The sequence below is a fragment of the Pogoniulus pusillus genome, chromosome 10 (assembly GCF_015220805.1).
Source record: "Pogoniulus pusillus isolate bPogPus1 chromosome 10, bPogPus1.pri, whole genome shotgun sequence".
NCBI classification, from domain to species: domain Eukaryota; kingdom Metazoa; phylum Chordata; class Aves; order Piciformes; family Lybiidae; genus Pogoniulus; species Pogoniulus pusillus.
The window spans coordinates 5,428,091-5,447,838 of record NC_087273.1 but is presented as its reverse complement, the minus strand read 5'-3'; the positions used below and the strand labels follow the sequence as shown (position 1 = coordinate 5,447,838).

The following is a 19,748-nucleotide window of genomic DNA, read 5'->3' as shown; positions in this document are numbered from 1 at the left end:
CTTCAGATGTTGCAGGCAGCAGCTCGGGCTGCAGCTAAGGAGTGTTGGTCTTCCTCCTCAGCCACTGCAAGCCCTGCCTGGTGTAGTGCAGCAGCTCCCTCAGGCTGCTGGTGAGAGCCAGGGGGCCGCTGGCTGTGCTGAGCTCAGCAAAAGCCTCTGCAGAAAGGGCAGGGAGAGAGAAAAGCTGGGCTGGGTTTCACCCCGGGCAGCTCCTGGTGTTAGCATGGAGCCAGCTGCCTGGGCTCCTGCTCTTGGTCCCTCATCCCTGAGCTCTCAGGCACAGCAGGATGCCAGGACAAGCTCTGAGCTGGAACCCTCAGCACTGGAGCAGTAGCAGAGGCTCTGCAGTGCTTTGCTCTCCAGGGGTGCTGCCTGCAAGTGCATGCACAGAAGCACAGCAGGCAGCAGAGGGAAGCCAGAGGGCAAAAGCTTACCCTTGTTCTTCCTGGCCAGGGCATCAGCCTGCTCCCAGAGCTCGCAGGCCTGCAGGCTGTGGGAGGTCATGCTGAGGTACCTGGATGTTATGGCTGGGAGGCTGTAAGGGACTTCAACTGGAGGGCCAAGAGTGCCCCTGGAGAGAACAAGAGGTGAGAGCAGAGATCAGAAAGGGCCTCTCAGGCACTGCCAAAGTCTGCAGCTGCCTGGGGAAGCCTCCAGCAGCCTCTCGCAGTGCTCTCTCCTCATGGCTTCCATTGCAGCCCCCTGAGCTCCCCACACACGGCGCTGGAGCTGCCTGGCAGCTGGAGCTGTCTGACAGGGACCTGGGGCTGCTGTCCCATCAAGTGTCAAGGGGCCTGTGACAGGAGCAAGATGAGCACAGCAGGGGCTGTGCCACGGCACAGGGACAGCACCTCCCTGGCTCCTCTGAGCTGCTCCTCTGCAGGAGATCTGCTCTGCTTGCCAGGTGGCAGCTCTGGAGCTGGTGGCAGAGCAAGGCCAAGCCTTTGCAAGGAGAAAAGGCAGCAGAGAGAGAGCAGAAGCACTGCCAGCCCCCAGGCACTCGCCAGGCTCTGGATGGCAGCTCTTACCTTGCAGCACAGGGAGAAGCTGCTGGTGCTGCTCTGCAAGGACTCTGCAGCAGGGAACAGAACTCTGTTAGCTCGGGGCTGGCAGTGCCGGCAGTGCCTCCCGCAGCCACCCAGCTGGCAGCTCAGCACCAGCCTGCCCTACCTTCAAGAGGACACTCAGGACCCTGCTGTACCTCAGTGCAGTCCGTCTTTGGTGCCCCAGCAGGGCCATGTGCAGGAGGGCCTGGCAGTGCCAGCTGTGGGCACAAACACAGCCAAGCGTCAGCACCCAGGCTCAGCGCTGCTCCGCCAGGGGCACAGAGCAGCTCTGCTGCACAGCCAAGGCAGCCCAGCTCTGCTCTGCTCCTGCTCAGCTGAGACAAAGGCTCTGGGGAAGCTCTCAAGGGAAAGAAATAACCCCAAGGGGCAAGGCCAGCTCTGGTCTTTCACATTCAGAGGTGCCCCAGGCCGAGTGAGCTCCCCTCTAGAAGAGCCTCAGCTGTGTTCAGTGCCAGGGCTCAGACTTGGGCAGCCACAGCTCATCCTTTCCCCTCAGCTGACAGCCCTTCTGTGCTTGCCAGCTGCCAGCAGATCCCACTGCACAGCCTGTGCCCTCCTCCACAGGTGCCCCTGCTCCTCTGCCAGCTCACTGGAGGAGTGTGCCAGTGGCTGCTGGCTTTGCCAGTGTGGGCTTTGTGCCCTGCAGAGCTCTGCTTCTCACTGCACTCCTTCCTCCCCAGGCAGTGCTGGCTCCTTCCCTATGGCTGACTCTGAATGCACAGCCCCAGGGTTACCTACCACAACACCAGGAAGAGCTCTTCATAGGCTGATGCTGAGCAGCTTGTGAAGTCTGTCACTCTGATGAGGAATCTGAGGAGAGAAAGCAAGCAGGAGCTGCTCAGCCCTCATTGCTCTGCAGCCTCCCTCTCTGTGCACAGACTGTGCACAGCAGCAGCTCCAGCACTGGCCCAGGAGCCCTGCCCTTAGGCCTGGCCCCCAGGGCTCTGGGTGAGCTGCAGCAGAGGGCAGTGGCTGCAAGTGCCAGGGTGGCTGCCCCTTGCCCTCTGCACAGGCTGCCAGCCCCCAGGCTTGGGAGGCCACTCACTGGATGAGCTCTATGGTGTCCCTGAAGAGGCTGGAAGCTGATTTTGGTGCTTCCAGCTCCAAGACCATCCCGTACTCAATGAAGGTCAGGGCTGCATCCAGGTACTGAATGGCCCTGCCGAGGTCACTGCTCTGGTGGGGAGAGAATGATCATTGTTAGGGCAAGAGGAAAACTGCTTCTGGCCCCTGGGCTTGAGCAGCTTTGTCCTCCCTGCTTAGGCAGCACTGCAAGACAGACAGAGGCACAAGCCAGGCCTGGGGCTGATGCCTAAAGGCTTCTCAGCAGCAGCCCTGATGTGCCCCAGCCCCCAGCTTTGTGCTCTCTGGCTGCGTGCATGGCAGCAGAGAGCTGTTCTGGGGGAGAAGCCCTTTGAGCTCCTCCAGTCCAACCCTTCCCTGACTCTGCCAAGGCAGAGCTGCAGCTGTGCAGGCAACGTCAGCCAGCGAGGCTGCTGCCCAGGCACAGCTGGAGCAGTGCCATGGCAAGAGCTGGGTCAGCTTTGCAGCACAGGGCACAGGCTCACCATGGCATCAGCTATCTGCTCCAGCCTCTTGACCTCCTCTCTGTAATGATGAGCCAGATGCTGCCTGGATTGGGGCCAGAGAGGGCAGTCAGAGGAGAAGGGTGGGAACATTTGTGGCCATCCAGGCCCTTAGTGCCAGCTCCTTTCTGCCCTCCCAGCCCTGGCTACTCACTTCAGCTTGCTGGAGTCTTTCTTAGCTGAAGGCAGCAATGGTCTGGCTTTCTTTGGTTGAGGTTTCTTACCCTCAACCTCCTCCTTCATTTTCCTCTGCCAGGAAGAGAAGAAAAAACCCCTCAGGGTCTGAAAGCTGCTGTCAAGTGCAGAGCAGCACAGCTAAGGTGGATCAGTTCTGGTTAAAGAGAGGCACAAGAGACTGGAGCCAGCCCAGGGGAGCTCAGAGCACAGAGGGTGCAGGTCTCAGGCCCTGCAGTGCCACTGAATCTCTCTTGGAATGGCTCTGCATGGATCTCCCAGCTCCAGGTGTGCACAGCCCCAGCTCCCCAGGGAAAGGCTGCAGAAGACTTTGCTGCAGCCAGGAGGATGTGCAGGGAACTGGCACAGAACCTGCACTGCTCAGGCAGTGCCTGCCACAGTGTGCCTGTTGCTGCCCAAAGCGTGCCAGGGCTTCCTGGGGTCTAGAAAGCAGGATGCCAGGACAGCAGAACCCCCTTTGAAGGCCAGAGCCGTTGTCAGACAGCTGCCAGGGCTTTGCAGCTGTCAGCAGGGGCTCGGTGAGCAACAGGAACCATCTGTGGACAGCTTGGACACACATCCCCTTGCCAAGTTTGGGGACCCCTTGATGGCAGGAGCGTGCTGGGCACTCTGCCAGCCTAGGAAGCAGCAGTGAGCTCTGCACAGGGGCTCTCCAACACCTCCTTGCTCCTTGGACAAGCCCAGCTCCACCTCTCACCTTCCTCTTCGGAAGAGGCTTCTCAGGAGGGTCTGTGCCTCTCCTCCCCAAGCCCTGCTCCTGGAGCATTCTGAAAGCCAACAGAAGAACATCAGCCAGGGCAGGCACTGCCAAGGCCTTGCTCTGAGCTGGCCAACCCCAACCAACCTCCCACAGCCCACTGAGCCCCTGCCCGTGCTCAGGCTGCTGCCCCTGTCCTCACCTGCCTGGAGAAGAAGCCAAGACACAGACAGGACTCTCTGACTGCTTCCCGAGGGACCTCAGGACGCTTTCCAAAGGGGCTCCCAAGCGCTGCCTGCAGCTACAGGCAACCAAGAGTGAGGGCAGAGCTCCTCTGGCAGGGTTACCTGGGACACAGCCAACTATTGTTACCTACAGCACCAGCACAGCCAATCAGGGCTGGCCTAGGGCACCAGCACAGCCAACTATTGTTACCTACAGCACCAGCACAGCCAATGAGGGCTAGCCTAGGGCACCAGCACAGCCAATCAGGGCTGGTCTAGGGCACCAGCACAGCCAACTATTGTTACCTACAGCACCAACTCAGCCAAGCAAGGCTAACCTAGGGCACCAACACAGCCAATAAGGGTTAACCTAGTACCAACACAGCCAAGAAGGACTAACCTAGGGCACCAACACAGCCAAGAAGGACTAGCTTAGAGCTCCAACACAGCCAATCAGAGATAGCCTAGAATGTGAATACAGCCCATCAGAGTTAGTCTGGAACCTGTTAACCTAGAAGCTGCCAGGCTCCTGCAGCTCCTTTCCAACACCACTTTTGACTGAGATGCTCTGCTTAGCACCGAGGGCTGCAGAGTTTGTAAAGGAGACCCCAACGCCGACTCTGCCCCAAAAGCTTTGGGGAAATCCAAATGAGCAGAGAACTGCCCCATGGCAAGAGGCTTCTAAGATGCATTTGTGGTCAGGGTCCAACCTAGCACCCAGCCCTAGCCAATCAACCAGACCATGGCACTAAGTGCCTCAGCCAGGCTTTTCTTGAACACCTCCAGGGACGGTGACTCCACCACCTCCCTGGGCAGCCCATTCCAATGCCAATCACTCTCTCTGCCAACAACTTCCTCCTAACATCCAGCCTGTACTTCTCCTAGCACAACTTGAGGCTGTGTCCCCTTCTTCTGTTGCTGCTTGCCTGGCAGAAGAGCCCAACCCCACCTGGCTACAGCCTCTGTTCAGGGAGTTGTAGACAGCAATGAGCTCTGCCCTGAGCCTCCTCTGCTGCAGGCTGCACACCCCCAGCTCCCTCAGCCTCTCCTCACAGGGCTCTGCTCCAGGCCCCTCACCAGCTTTGGCGCCCTCCTGTGGACACCTTCCAGCACCTCAACATCTCTCTTGAATTGAGGAGCCCAGAACTGGACACAGCACTCAAGGGGTGGCCTGAGCAGTGCTGAGCACAGGGGCACAAGAACCTCCCTTGTCCTGCTGCCCACACTGCTCCTGAGCCAGGCCAAGATGCCATTGGCTCTCTTGCCCACCTGGGCACACTGCTGCCTCATCTTCAGCTACTCTCTACCAGCACCCTTCTAGCCCCTAACATTCTGTGGTTCTATGATCTAGCAGCGCTTACCTAGAAGCCGTTCCTTCAGAGGCCCAACACTCACCACAAAAGAGCAACCGCTCTGGGGGATTCCAAGTTTGCAGGTGGCTCTGGCCTCATGGGAGGGTAAAGAAAAGCAGGCAAGGCACGTTTATAGAAAAAAGATTTATTAAAAAACCAGTCAGACACTACTACATCATGACACCGTCACACCGGGCTTCGGAACACAAGACTTGCGCTACGATACTCAGGAAGGGGGCGTAAAACAGATCCGATTCTTTTAAGCATAGCCATTAAGAAATGAGACTGTGAAAGCAAATTTTTGTCTTTAGGAAAAAACTCAATTCTGAACTTCAAAAGGGACCCAATGTCTTTTTTTTTTTTTTTTTTTAAACTTCCAATTCGTGGCCTGGATACAAAAGAAAAAACCCAAACAACCCCACAAATTAGATTGAACTGCTATTTTAGCAGGCAGCATGTGCCACCTCCAAATGAAATCTTCCAACTGAGCAAATACTGTGCCTCTCCACCCTAGAAGAAAGAAAAGAAAACCCAAAGTCATTCCGTGGCCAAAGGGACAGCTGGCAGCAAAGTGGCTTTGTTTTAAAACTGACAAATGTCATTTGCTTTGTTTAGGTAACCCCTTATTTCCCACACTATGTAAAATATGGTATAATCCACATTAATCAGGTCAATAGATAGGCTTTATTTCTTTAAATTAAAGCTGAACAGGAAGAGTCCATGAGCTGGAAATCCACGTGTGCACCAATCTTTAAGCCAAGTTTTGGGTTTTATTTCATTGCCTGCTGTAATTTTTTGACTTGGGAAGGAAAAAAAAAAAATAAGCAGTGCTTTTCTTTTTGCTTAGATGTTACAAAACGTCTGGACCACCATCGCCACACCACCAAAGCTATTCCGATGATGGACCTTTTTTTTGGGCTCAAAAGCTGCCTTTAAGTACTGTGCCGACCCACTAGGGAATATTCTTAGCTTATCCATTAAGGAAAAAAGGTAAAATGCAAGTAAAAGGAAAAGGTCACATTAACTACTAGAGCAGGGTCGCGTTCAGAAGCTAAGGAGAAGTCGACACAACAGGAAATCAGCTCAAGAACTTCTTGCAATTACTGCTACCATGTCTATAAATGGGAAAAGCAAGCATTAAAATAGATTAATAATAATAGTAATAATAATAATCAAATTAAAAGACTGGAAAATCCAGAGACAAGCTGTATCCTTAGAAGAACAAAGTTAACATTATTTCAGTAAGCTGACGTATTTAAACCATTTACTGGGCCTGTAAAAAACGCATTAAAATTACGTTACCAATAAGTTGTTGGTTTTTTTTTGTTGAGTTTTTGGGTTTGGTTTTAACAACAAAAAAAAGCAAAAGAAATAAGTGAAGGGCAAAAGCTTGAAGTATCCCATTTTTATTTTATAATGCTGATACAGGATGTTGGAAGAGACCATACCAAACGGCAGCATTCGAGAGCGTGAGCATCTCGTACCCTGTCCGCATTGAGCGGGCCTGTGAGAATCGTGAAGTCAGCGCGACACAGGGGCCTGCAAGGAAGCTCCCGCTGGCGGGTACAAACAAGGTATAATGTCAGAGTTAGTAGGCAATACTGTTTTCGCTGCAATTCCTTAATTTGTACCCATTAGCAGTACTTTACCTGTTAAAACTTTACTGACTTGTTAATTTATAGGGCAAAAAAAAATACACCGACGGCTTTAAAGAGCGCCTCAAAGTCATTACGTTACACTACGGTAGGTAAGCACGGCTGGGTGCTGGGAAGTCTTAAAGCAGTAACCATTACAGTAGTTTTAGGCAGTAGGCTTGAAAAATTACTACTAATTAACAAAGAAAAAAAAAAAAAAAAAGAAAGGAAAGTAGGAAGTGTATAGTTAGGACTTACCTGTTTGGGGGTAAGTTGCGAATGGAATAATTTAGTATGGTTTGTAGCTGTTTTGATGGCCGCCTCGCCGAGATACTTTCCCGTAACCACTCTGCTGATCTAAACACAACAGAAAGCTGTCAGGTGCAAAGATCCAGACCTTAACAGAGTCAATGCCACCACCTGAAGCAGCTTTCCTTGACTAAACCAAAGCCCTCAGCGCAACATCTCATCACTAGGAATCGCCAGGGTTGGAAAGGACCACCAGGATCAGCCAGTCCAACCTTCATCCCAGCATCCTTCATCACAAAACCACAGTTTCAAGCAGCACATCCACTCTCCTCTTAAACACCTCCAGGGATGGCGACTCCACCACCTCCCTGGGCAGCCTGTTCCAGTGCCTGACCACCCACTCAGTAAAGAACTTCCTCCCAACAGCCAACCTAAACCTCCCCTGACACAACTTGAGGCCATTTCCTCTTCTCCTATCATTAGTAATTTGGGAGAAGAGACCAGCTCCAGCCTCACTACAACCTCCTTTTAGGTAGCTGTAGAGGGCAGTAAGGTCCCTTCTCAGTCTCCTCCAGACTAAACACCCCCAGCTCCCTCAGCCACTCCTCACAGGCCATGTTTGCCAGAGCTCTCCCCAGCCTCGCCACCCTTCTCTGCACCCACTCCAGCACCTCAGTGTCCCTCCTATACTGTGGTGACCAAAACCGGACACAATAGTTGAGGTGTGGTCTCACGAGTGCTGAGGACAGTGTCAAGTTTCCCTTGCCTCCAAGTCAGCTTCCCTCGCCCTGACTCCTAAGCAACAGGAAAACTGCCTGAAACTTGTTCTCACCCTGCACACCGCTTCAGCTGCTCTGCCCAGACATCCACGCAGCACCTGGAGAGACCTCTAACCACCTTTCCTGACATCCCCCACAGCACCTGGGAGATCTCAAATCACCTTCCCTGCAATGCCACACAGCACCAGGGAGATCTCCGACGACCTTTCCTGACATCCTCACTTTCTCCAAAGCAGCTCCTGGGTTGTGCCATACTGAGGCAGAGTGATTCAGCAGAGGAGTGGGAGGAGAATGCTCCCAGCAGGCAGATTGCCTCCCCTCCAATACTTGAGTCTTCAACTCTGCAGCTGCCTGCTGCCCCTGTCCATGCTCAGCCTGCAGGCTCATCCCCACTATGGTAGCTGGACCCCTTTGGAGAGGAGTCCTTTGATCATTTCTTACCCCTGCAGTCCTCAAGTGTATAGAATCATAGATCATTTTTGTTGGAAAAGGCCTCTAAGACTGTGGAGTCCAACCACGTCCCTCAGCACCACATCTCTGCCTCTTTGAAACACCTCCAGGGGTGAGGATTCAACCACCTCTCTGGGGAGCCTCTTCCAGTCTTTGAGAACCCTTTCAGTGAAGAAGTTCCTTCTTACACCCAACATAAACCTCCTGAGTGCAACTTAAGGTCATCTCTTCTCCTGCCATTTGTTACTAGGAGGAAGAGACCAACACTAAGCTCTGTTGCAGGCCATGATGGTCACTACAAGAACCCAAGGAGTCTACAGGGCAGGTTAATAAGGAGACAGCTGAGGTGGGAGCCCTCTCTCATTCTGTGTGAGACGTCACAGGGAGCTCCACGGAAGCGTGAGGGAAAATGTTTGTCACTGTCAGGGTGCCAGAGCCCCGAGACAGGCTGCCCAGGTGCTTTTGGAGTCTCCCTCTCTGCAGATGCTGAAGAGCTGCCTGGATGCATTGCTGTGTGATCTGGTACAGGAGCTGCTGCTCTGGCAGGGGCTTGCACTGCTATCAAACCAAGCAGATGCTCTGCACTCAGCCTGGCAGCAGGCTACACATCTGCAACTCAAAGAAGCAAGCAGTCAAAATTCAGGGGATGTCAGAAGCCAAAATAAACAATATCCAAACCCATTTCACTGTACCCAGAGGATATCTGCTGTGAAAGGAAGGGTGAAGGAGTCTCAGAGCACAGAAATCATGCCAAGTTCCCCATCAGTCTGGCAGCACTTTTGCAGCACAAGACTTCTGGGAACACTCTGCAGCACCCAACTCTAAAGTCATGAGCATCCAGGCAGAGCCTCTTTTGTCTTCCGAGACAAAAGGTCACTAAGTTCTCTCTTCAACCCCTAAAGGCTTTCCCCTACACTTCTGTTAAGTGATGTGCACATAGCAGAGCCTCTTACACAGGTGCGGTGCTTCGGCCAGCTCGGGAGCCCCTGGCATGGGAGGGACACAGACCTGATGGAGCAGCACAAAAATGACCCTTCCCAACCAGTCGAATCAGGACAACATGACAGAAAGAACACTTCCCATAGTGGCAACCTCCACACTGTGCCAAGGTTAAGGATGCAGGTGCCATAGTTTCACGCAGGAGAAGGCAAACAAAACTGGGTCCTTCTCACCAACAAATTACTGCCCAAACTCAGGATCTGAGTCTCAAAACCTCCCTTGTGGGATAGAGCCATGCCTTGGGTAATCAAACAACATCTCACATCAATAAAGAGATGTCCCCCAGCACAACTGAGGTTTTTTGCACCCCAGCAAACCACTGACCTCACACAGGGTTCATTAATGGACACTTTACTCCCCCTACTGCAAGAAAATGCTCTGGGCTGCTGCAGCTCCCTTCAAAGCCCAGAGCTCTGCCAGAGCACAAGGACAGGTTCCTCACTTCAGCCCACAGGCTTCCAAGCAGGGAGAAAAGATCTAAGGAAAAACCACACAGGAGCCTGGGGGAGCAGCTTGAGTGACTCTAAAGCTGAGCTCCAAGCCTCCATGCTTCCAACTTCCCATCAGGGAACAAAATCTGCTTCCTGTTTTTAAGAAGCAAGCAGGAATTGAGCGCTCAGCTACTCACACACACAATAAACTCTGATATCTGATTCCCCAAACACTGTCTCAGAAGGAAAAGTCTTCCACAGACACCCAGTACATGTATCTATAACCACACACTCACCAAGGCGGGTGGGTGAGGGTCCCTGGGGTCTGTTCTGAAGGAGAGAAGTGCAGAGCTGCCCAGAATGCTTCCATGGAGCAAGAACAGGAGAAACCTCTGCACAGCAGAACTCCATTTACAGCCTTACCGCTTCGCCTGTAGTCAATTGCCTAATGAGCTGGGGGGAAGGGTTTCTGCAGGCGAGCTGAAGAACCCTAGAGAGGGGCATCAGAGAGGAGGAGAAGCTGCTCTTTGTCACCTGCCAAGGGCTCAGCTCTGGGTGAGTAGAGGTCTCTGCACCACCTGGCTGCACCGTGCTCAAGCACCAGCTTCACCTCTACCAGGCTCTACGACAGGAATAGGGAACCTGAGTGAGCATCTCCCAGGAGTAGGGAGCCTGAGTGAGCATCTCCCAGAATTGGCATTGGAATGGGCTGCCCAAGGAGGTGGTGAAGTTGCCGTCCCTGGAGGTGTTGAAGCCAAGCCTGGATGGGAAACATAGTGCCATGGTCTGGTTGATTGGCCAGGGCTGGGTGCTAGGTTGGACTGGATGAGCTTAGAGATCTCTTCCAACCTCGCTGATTCTGTGATTCTATGTCTTGATCCATGACCCTCCTGCCACGCTGAGCACCTCCAGCAGGACCCACCCTTGCTCCCAAAGGAGAAGGCAAGGGGAGAGCAAGAGAGAAAAGGAAGATGCCAACTTGTGCACAAGCAGCTGAGAGCAGAAGGAGTCCTGTAGCAACTTGTCACAAACAGCTCCTGTATTTATTGGTTATTCCCCACAGGCTGGAAAGGGGAGAGGGGGAAAGCTGCCAGAAGGCAGCTCTGAGACAGAAGCAATTCAAGAGCAGTGATGGGCACAAGCCACAGCTGGACGGAGGCAGGGCAGAGAGTTCTGTGCTTGCCACAGGCAGGCAGTGGTCGGGCAGGGGAGCAGGGCCTGGATGCTTGCTCAGCAGCAGCCCAACCACTGCTGTGTGATCAGCTGCAGCAGTGCAGAACACTCTGCTCTGGCAGGGCTGGACTCAGTGATCTCCACAGGTCCCTTGCAAGCCTCAGCACTCCAAGCTTCTGTGTTCTTGCAGCAGAAGGCTGTTGGCTACTGCTTGCCCATGGAGGAAGCAGGACACCCAAGATAGCATCTGTCCTGGCAAAGCCTCTTCTCTGATGTATTCTGGGCACACAATTGCTGCAGGCTGTGGGATGTTGCAGAGATGAGCTCTGGAGGCAGATGTGCTCCTCCTCGAGCAGCTGTGGTGGTGCTCCTGCAGGTCTGGTGGTGGCGGTGGCAGTGCTCCTGCAGGTCTGGTGGTGGTGGTGGCGGTGCTCCTGCAGGTCTGGTGGTGGCGGTGCTCCTGCAGGTCTGGTGGTGGTGGCGGTGCTCCTGCAGGTGTGGCGGTGGCGGTGCTCCTGCAGGTCTGGTGGTGGCGGTGCTCCTGCAGGTCTGGTGGCGGTGGCGGTGCTCCTGCAGGTCTGGTGGTGGCGGTGCTCCTGCAAGTCTGGTGGTGGTGGCGGTGCTCCTGCAGGTGTGGTGGTGGTGGCGGCGGTGCTCCTGCAGGTCTGGTGGTGGTGGCGGCAGTGCTCCTGCAGGTGTGGTGGTGGTGGTGCTCCTGCAGGTGTGGTGGTGGTGGTGCTCCTGCAGGTGTGGTGGTGGTGGCGGCAGTACTCCTGCAGGTCTGGTGGTGGTGGCGGCAGTGCTCCTGCAGGTCTGGTGGTGGTGCTCCTGCAGGTGTGGTGGTGGTGGCGGCGGTGCTCCTGCAGGTCTGGTGGTGGTGGCGGCAGTGCTCCTGCAGGTGTGGTGGTGGTGGCGGCAGTGCTCCTGCAGGTGTGGTGGTGGTGGTGCTCCTGCAGGTGTGGTGGTGGTGGCGGCGGTGCTCCTGCAGGTCTGGTGGTGGTGGCGGCAGTGCTCCTGCAGGTGTGGTGGTTGTGGCGGTGCTCCTGCAGGTCTGGTGGTGGTGGCGGCAGTGCTCCTGCAGGTCTGGTGGTGGTGGCGGCGGTGCTCCTGCAGGTGTTGTGGTGGTGGCGGCGGTGCTCCTGCAGGTGTGGTGGTGGTGGCGGCGGTGCTCCTGCAGGTCTGGTGGTGGTGGCGGCGGTGCTCCTGCAGGTGTGGTGGTGGTGGCGGCAGTGCTCCTGCAGGTGTGGTGGTGGTGGCGGCAGTGCTCCTGCAGGTGTGGTGGTGGTGGTGCTCCTGCAGGTGTGGTGGTGGTGGCGGCGGTGCTCCTGCAGGTCTGGTGGTGGTGGCGGCAGTGCTCCTGCAGGTGTGGTGGTGGTGGCGGCGGTGCTCCTGCAGGTGTTGTGGTGGTGGCGGCGGTGCTCCTGCAGGTGTGGTGGTGGTGGCGGCGGTGCTCCTGCAGGTGTGGTGGTGGTGGCGGCGGTGCTCCTGCAGGTCTGGTGGTGGTGGCGGCGGTGCTCCTGCAGGTCTGGTGGTGGTGGCGGCGGTGCTCCTGCAGGTGTGGTGGTGGCGGCGGTGCTCCTGCAGGTGTGGTGGTGGTGGCGGCGGTGCTCCTGCAGGTGTGGTGGTGGTGGCGGCGGTGCTCCTGCAGGTCTGGTGGTGGTGGCGGCGGTGCTCCTGCAGGTGTGGTGGTGGTGGCGGCGGTGCTCCTGCAGGTCTGGTGGTGGTGGCGGCGGTGCTCCTGCAGGTCTGGTGGTGGTGGCGGCGGTGCTCCTGCAGGTGTGGTGGTGGTGGTGGCGGTGCTCCTGCAGGTCTGGTGGTGGTGGCGGCGGTGCTCCTGCAGGTCTGGTGGTGGTGGTGGTGCTCCTGCAGGTGTGGTGGTAGTGGCGGCGGTGCTCCTGCAGGTGTGGTGGTGGTGGCGGCGGTGCTCCTGCAGGTGTTGTGGTGGTGGCGGCGGTGCTCCTGCAGGTGTGGTGGTGGTGGCGGCGGTGCTCCTGCAGGTCTGGTGGTGGTGGCGGCGGTGCTCCTGCAGGTCTGGTGGTGGTGGCGGCAGTGCTCCTGCAGGTGTGGTGGTGGTGGCGGCAGTGCTCCTGCAGGTGTGGTGGTGGTGGTGCTCCTGCAGGTGTGGTGGTGGTGGCGGCGGTGCTCCTGCAGGTCTGGTGGTGGTGGCGGCAGTGCTCCTGCAGGTGTGGTGGTGGTGGCGGCGGTGCTCCTGCAGGTGTGGTGGTGGTGGTGCTCCTGCAGGTGTGGTGGTGGTGGCGGCGGTGCTCCTGCAGGTCTGGTGGTGGTGGCGGCGGTGCTCCTGCAGGTGTGGTGGTGGTGGCGGCGGTGCTCCTGCAGGTGTGGTGGTGGTGGCGGCAGTGCTCCTGCAGGTGTGGTGGTGGTGGTGCTCCTGCAGGTGTGGTGGTGGTGGCGGCGGTGCTCCTACAGGTCTGGTGGTGGTGGCGGCGGTGCTCCTGCAGGTCTGGTGGTGGTGGCGGCGGTGCTCCTGCAGGTGTGGTGGTGGTGGCGGCAGTGCTCCTGCAGGTGTGGTGGTGGTGGCGGCAGTGCTCCTGCAGGTGTGGTGGTGGTGGCGGCGGTGCTCCTGCAGGTCTGGTGGTGGTGGCGGCAGTGCTCCTGCAGGTGTGGTGGTGGTGGCGGCGGTGCTCCTGCAGGTCTGGTGGTGGTGGCGGCGGTGCTCCTGCAGGTCTGGTGGTGGTGGCGGCGGTGCTCCTGCAGGTCTGGTGGTGGTGGCGGCGGTGCTCCTGCAGGTGTGGTGGTGGTGGCGGCGGTGCTCCTGCAGGTGTGGTGGTGGTGGCGGTGCTCCTGCAGGTGTGGTGGTGGTGGTGGCGGTGCTCCTGCAGGTCTGGTGGTGGTGGCGGCAGTGCTCCTGCAGGTCTGGTGGTGGTGGTGGTGCTCCTGCAGGTGTGGTTGTGGTGGCGGCAGTGCTCCTGCAGGTGTGGTGGTGGTGGTGGTGCTCCTGCAGGTCTGGTGGTGGTGGCGGCGGTGCTCCTGCAGGTGTGGTGGTGGTGGCGGCGGTGCTCCTGCAGGTGTGGTGGTGGTGCTCCTGCAGGTCTGGTGGTGGTGGCGGCGGTGCTCCTGCAGGTGTGGTGGTGGTGGCGGCGGTGCTCCTGCAGGTCTGGTGGTGGTGGCGGCGGTGCTCCTGCAGGTGTGGTGGTGGTGGCGGCGGTGCTCCTGCAGGTCTGGTGGTGGTAGCGGCGGTGCTCCTGCAGGTCTGGTGGTGGTGGCGGCGGTGCTCCTGCAGGTCTGGTGGTGGTGGTGCTCCTGCAGGTCTGGTGGTGGTGGTGGCGGCAGTGTTCTTGCAGGTCTGGTGGTGGTGGTGGCAGTGTTCTTGCACGTCTGGTGGTATTGGTGGCAGTGTTCTTGCACGTCTGGTGGTGGTGGCGGTGCTCCTGCAGGTCTGGTGGTGGTGGTGGTGCTCCTGCAGGTCTGGTGGTGGTGGTCTTGCACGTCTGGTGGTGGTGGTGATGCTGCAGGTGACTGCCAAGAGAAATGTTCCAGACCATCACTGCAGTGAGCCATTGGACAGCTCCTGGCACTTTGCCCTGTCAGAGGGAGGTGCCACCGAGGCTGAGGCTTTCCTCCAGCTCTTCTCTTTCAGGGCAGCAAAGAGCTCCCCTAAGAGCTCAGCACAGGAAGGGTCTCCAGTCTGAGCAGATCCCTTCCCTCTTCCCTTGCAGCTGCCTTGACCCCAGCAGCTCCACGCCTCAGGCTGCTACTTACCTTCAGATGTTGCAGGCAGCAGCTCGGGCTGCAGCTAAGGAGTGTTGGTCTTCCTCCTCAGCCACTGCAAGCCCTGCCTGGTGTAGTGCAGCAGCTCCCTCAGGCTGCTGGTGAGAGCCAGGGGGCCGCTGGCTGTGCTGAGCTCAGCAAAAGCCTCTGCAGAAAGGGCAGGGAGAGAGAAAAGCTGGGCTGGGTTTCACCCCGGGCAGCTCCTGGTGTTAGCATGGAGCCAGCTGCCTGGGCTCCTGCTCTTGGTCCCTCATCCCTGAGCTCTCAGGCACAGCAGGATGCCAGGACAAGCTCTGAGCTGGAACCCTCAGCACTGGAGCAGTAGCAGAGGCTCTGCAGTGCTTTGCTCTCCAGGGGTGCTGCCTGCAAGTGCATGCACAGAAGCACAGCAGGCAGCAGAGGGAAGCCAGAGGGCAAAAGCTTACCCTTGTTCTTCCTGGCCAGGGCATCAGCCTGCTCCCAGAGCTCGCAGGCCTGCAGGCTGTGGGAGGTCATGCTGAGGTACCTGGATGTTATGGCTGGGAGGCTGTAAGGGACTTCAGCTGGAGGGCCAAGAGTGCCCCTGGAGAGAACAAGAGGTGAGAGCAGAGATCAGAAAGGGCCTCTCAGGCACTGCCAAAGTCTGCAGCTGCCTGGGGAAGCCTCCAGCAGCCTCTCGCAGTGCTCTCTCCTCATGGCTTCCATTGCAGCCCCCTGAGCTCCCCACACACGGCGCTGGAGCTGCCTGGCAGCTGGAGCTGTCTGACAGGGACCTGGGGCTGCTGTCCCATCAAGTGTCAAGGGGCCTGTGACAGGAGCAAGATGAGCACAGCAGGGGCTGTGCCACGGCACAGGGACAGCACCTCCCTGGCTCCTCTGAGCTGCTCCTCTGCAGGAGATCTGCTCTGCTTGCCAGGTGGCAGCTCTGGAGCTGGTGGCAGAGCAAGGCCAAGCCTTTGCAAGGAGAAAAGGCAGCAGAGAGAGAGCAGAAGCACTGCCAGCCCCCAGGCACTCGCCAGGCTCTGGATGGCAGCTCTTACCTTGCAGCACAGGGAGAAGCTGCTGGTGCTGCTCTGCAAGGACTCTGCAGCAGGGAACAGAAGTCTGTTAGCTCGGGGCTGGCAGTGCCGGCAGTGCCTCCCGCAGCCACCCAGCTGGCAGCTCAGCACCAGCCTGCCCTACCTTCAAGAGGACACTCAGGACCCTGCTGTACCTCAGTGCAGTCCGTCTTTGGTGCCCCAGCAGGGCCATGTGCAGGAGGGCCTGGCAGTGCCAGCTGTGGGCACAAACACAGCCAAGCGTCAGCACCCAGGCTCAGCGCTGCTCCGCCAGGGGCACAGAGCAGCTCTGCTGCACAGCCAAGGCAGCCCAGCTCTGCTCTGCTCCTGCTCAGCTGAGACAAAGGCTCTGGGGAAGCTCTCAAGGGAAAGAAATAACCCCAAGGGGCAAGGCCAGCTCTGGTCTTTCACATTCAGAGGTGCCCCAGGCCGAGTGAGCTCCCCTCTAGAAGAGCCTCAGCTGTGTTCAGTGCCAGGGCTCAGACTTGGGCAGCCACAGCTCATCCTTTCCCCTCAGCTGACAGCCCTTCTGTGCTTGCCAGCTGCCAGCAGATCCCACTGCACAGCCTGTGCCCTCCTCCACAGGTGCCCCTGCTCCTCTGCCAGCTCACTGGAGGAGTGTGCCAGTGGCTGCTGGCTTTGCCAGTGTGGGCTTTGTGCCCTGCAGAGCTCTGCTTCTCACTGCACTCCTTCCTCCCCAGGCAGTGCTGGCTCCTTCCCTCTGGCTGACTCTGAAGGCACAGCCCCAGGGTTACCTACCACAACACCAGGAAGAGCTCTTCATAGGCTGATGCTGAGCAGCTTGTGAAGTCTGTCACTCTGATGAGGAATCTGAGGAGAGAAAGCAAGCAGGAGCTGCTCAGCCCTCAGTGCTCTGCAGCCTCCCTCTCTGTGCACAGACAGTGCACAGCAGCAGCTCCAGCACTGGCCCAGGAGCCCTGCCCTTAGGCCTGGCCCCCAGGGCTCTGGGTGAGCTGCAGCAGAGGGCAGTGGCTGCAAGTGCCAGGGTGGCTGCCCCTTGCCCTCTGCACAGGCTGCCAGCCCCCAGGCTTGGGAGGCCACTCACTGGATGAGCTCTATGGTGTCCCTGAAGAGGCTGGAAGCTGATTTTGGTGCTTCCAGCTCCAAGGCCATCCCGTACTCAATGAAGGTCAGGGCTGCATCCAGGTACTGAATGGCCCTGCCGAGGTCACTGCTCTGGTGGGGAGAGAATGATCATTGTTAGGGCAAGAGGAAAACTGCTTCTGGCCCCTGGGCTTGAGCAGCTTTGTCCTCCCTGCTTAGGCAGCACTGCAAGACAGACAGAGGCACAAGACAGGCCTGGGGTTGATGCCTAAAGGCTTCTCAGCAGCAGCCCTGATGTGCCCCAGCCCCCAGCTTTGTGCTCTCTGGCTGCGTGCATGGCAGCAGAGAGCTGTTCTGGGGGAGAAGCCCTTTGAGCTCCTCCAGTCCAACCCTTCCCTGACTCTGCCAAGGCAGAGCTGCAGCTGTGCAGGCAACGTCAGCCAGCGAGGCTGCTGCCCAGGCACAGCTGGAGCAGTGCCATGGCAAGAGCTGGGTCAGCTTTGCAGCACAGGGCACAGGCTCACCATGGCATCAGCTATCTGCTCCAGCCTCTTGACCTCCTCTCTGTAATGATGAGCCAGATGCTGCCTGGATTGGGGCCAGAGAGGGCAGTCAGAGGAGAAGGGTGGGAACATTTGTGGCCATCCAGGCCCTCAGTGCCAGCTCCTTTCTTCCCTCCCAGCCCTGGCTACTCACTTCAGCTTGCTGGAGTCTTTCTTAGCTGAAGGCAGCAGTGGTCTGGCTTTCTTTGGTTGAGGTTTCTTACCCTCAACCTCCTCCTTCATTTTCCTCTGCCAGGAAGAGAAGAAAAAACCCCTCAGGGTCTGAAAGCTGCTGTCAAGTGCAGAGCAGCACAGCTAAGGTGGATCAGTTCTGGTTAAAGAGAGGCACAAGAGACTGGAGCCAGCCCAGGGGAGCTCAGAGCACAGAGGGTGCAGGTCTCAGGCCCTGCAGTGCCACTGAATCTCTCTTGGAATGGCTCTGCATGGATCTCCCAGCTCCAGGTGTGCACAGCCCCAGCTCCCCAGGGAAAGGCTGCAGAAGACTTTGCTGCAGCCAGGAGGATGTGCAGGGAACTGGCACAGAACCTGCACTGCTCAGGCAGTGCCTGCCACAGTGTGCCTGTTGCTGCCCAAAGTGTGCCAGGGCTTCCTGGAGTCTAGAAAGCAGGATGCCAGGACAGCAGAACCCCCTTTGAAGGCCAGAGCCGTTGTCAGACAGCTGCCAGGGCTTTGCAGCTGTCAGCAGGGGCTCGGTGAGCAACAGGAACCATCTGTGGACAGCTTGGACACACATCCCCTTGCCAAGTTTGGGGACCCCTTGATGGCAGGAGCGTGCTGGGCACTCTGCCAGCCTAGGAAGCAGCAGTGAGCTCTGCACAGGGGCTCTCCAACACCTCCTTGCTCCTTGGACAAGCCCAGCTCCACCTCTCACCTTCCTCTTCGGAAGAGGCTTCTCAGGAGGGTCTGTGCCTCTCCTCCCCAAGCCCTGCTCCTGGGGCATTCTGAAAGCCAACAGAAGAACATCAGCCAGGGCAGGCACTGCCAAGGCCTTGCTCTGAGCTGGCCAACCCCAACCAACCTCCCACAGCCCACTGAGCCCCTGCCCGTGCTCAGGCTGCTGCCCCTGTCCTCACCTGCCTGGAGAAGAAGCCAAGACACAGACAGGACTCTCTGACTGCTTCCCAAGGGACCTCAGGACGCTTTCCAAAGGGGCTCCCAAGCGCTGCCTGCAGCTACAGGCAACCAAGAGTGAGGGCAGAGCTCCTCTGGCAGAGTTACCTGGGACACAGCCACCTATTGTTACCTACAGCACCAGCACAGCCAATCAGGGCTGGCCTAGGGCACCAGCACAGCCAACTATTGTTACCTACAGCACCAGCACAGCCAATGAGGGCTAGCCTAGGGCACCAGCACAGCCAATCAGGGCTGGTCTAGGGCACCAGCACAGCCAACTATTGTTACCTACAGCACCAACTCAGCCAAGCAAGGCTAACCTAGGGCACCAACACAGCCAATAAGGGTTAACCTAGTACCAACACAGCCAAGAAGGACTAACCTAGGGCACCAACACAGCCAAGAAGGACTAGCTTAGAGCTCCAACACAGCCAATCAGAGATAGCCTAGAATGTGAATACAGCCCATCAGAGTTAGTCTGGAACCTGTTAACCTAGAAGCTGCCAGGCTCCTGCAGCTCCTTTCCAACACCACTTTTGACTGAGATGCTCTGCTTAGCACCGAGGGCTGCAGAGTTTGTAAAGGAGACCCCAACGCCGACTCTGCCCCAAAAGCTTTGGGGAAATCCAAATGAGCAGAGAACTGCCCCATGGCAAGAGGCTTCTAAGATGCATTTGTGGTCAGGGTCCAACCTAGCACCCAGCCCTAGCCAATCAACCAGACCATGGCACTAAGTGCCTCAGCCAGGCTTTTCTTGAACACCTCCAGGGACGGTGACTCCACCACCTCCCTGGGCAGCCCATTCCAATGCCAATCACTCTCTCTGACAACAACTTCCTCCTAACATCCAGCCTGTACTTCTCCTAGCACAACTTGAGGCTGTGTCCCCTTCTTCTGTTGCTGCTTGCCTGGCAGAAGAGCCCAACCCCACCTGGCTACAGCCTCTGTTCAGGGAGTTGTAGACAGCAATGAGCTCTGCCCTGAGCCTCCTCTGCTGCAGGCTGCACACCCCCAGCTCCCTCAGCCTCTCCTCACAGGGCTCTGCTCCAGGCCCCTCACCAGCTTTGGCGCCCTCCTGTGGACACCTTCCAGCACCTCAACATCTCTCTTGAATTGAGGAGCCCAGAACTGGACACAGCACTCAAGGGGTGGCCTGAGCAGTGCTGAGCACGGGGCACAAGAACCTCCCTTGTCCTGCTGCCCACACTGCTCCTGAGCCAGGCCAAGATGCCATTGGCTCTCTTGCCCACCTGGGCACACTGCTGCCTCATCTTCAGCTACTCTCTACCAGCACCCTTCTAGCCCCTAACATTCTGTGGTTCTATGATCTAGCAGCGCTTACCTAGAAGCCGTTCCTTCAGAGGCCCAACACTCACCACAAAAGAGCAACCGCTCTGGGGGATTC

At 57.5% G+C, this 19,748-nt stretch overlaps 1 long non-coding RNA gene across 2 annotated transcripts; it reads right to left on the bottom strand.

Moving 5' to 3' along the window:
• Positions 1 to 5,250: 5,250 nt before the first annotated feature.
• On the bottom strand, positions 5,251 to 7,153 carry LOC135178615 (uncharacterized). Of its 2 annotated transcripts, XR_010303637.1 has the most exons (3): positions 7,014 to 7,131; positions 6,570 to 6,677; positions 5,251 to 5,631 (listed from the first exon to the last, which is right to left on the bottom strand). It is a non-coding gene; the product is annotated as an uncharacterized LOC135178615 (long non-coding RNA). The 2 variants fall into 2 exon arrangements; XR_010303638.1 differs by lacking the exon at positions 6,570 to 6,677 and having other exon boundaries at positions 7,014 to 7,153.
• Between the last annotated feature and the right edge of the window lie 12,595 nt (positions 7,154 to 19,748).